Here is a 226-nt window from a genome sequence, read left to right as displayed (position 1 = left end):
GAATGATTTCAAGGAGCGAAAGCAGCGGTGACAGTCGAGCTGACAGTCACGTAATCAGGACAGGCAATGCAGCGCAGTACTCACACCATCTCGATTGTCGACATGGGGTCAGTGGCGGGAGATGAGGACGAGGCGCCGCGCGGGGCCGGAGCGCAGGAGAACACGTGCGCGGCGCCGCGCGTCCCTCGTTGCCATGGTTCCCGCCGCTTCCGGCGCGTTGGCGGGG

This window comes from Gavialis gangeticus, unplaced genomic scaffold (assembly GCF_001723915.1).
Source record: "Gavialis gangeticus isolate Ggan-Ray unplaced genomic scaffold, GavGan_comp1, whole genome shotgun sequence".
In the NCBI taxonomy this organism is placed as follows: Eukaryota; Metazoa; Chordata; order Crocodylia; family Gavialidae; genus Gavialis; species Gavialis gangeticus.
The sequence above is the reverse complement of the archived record's forward strand: the minus strand, read 5'-3'. Positions refer to the sequence as shown.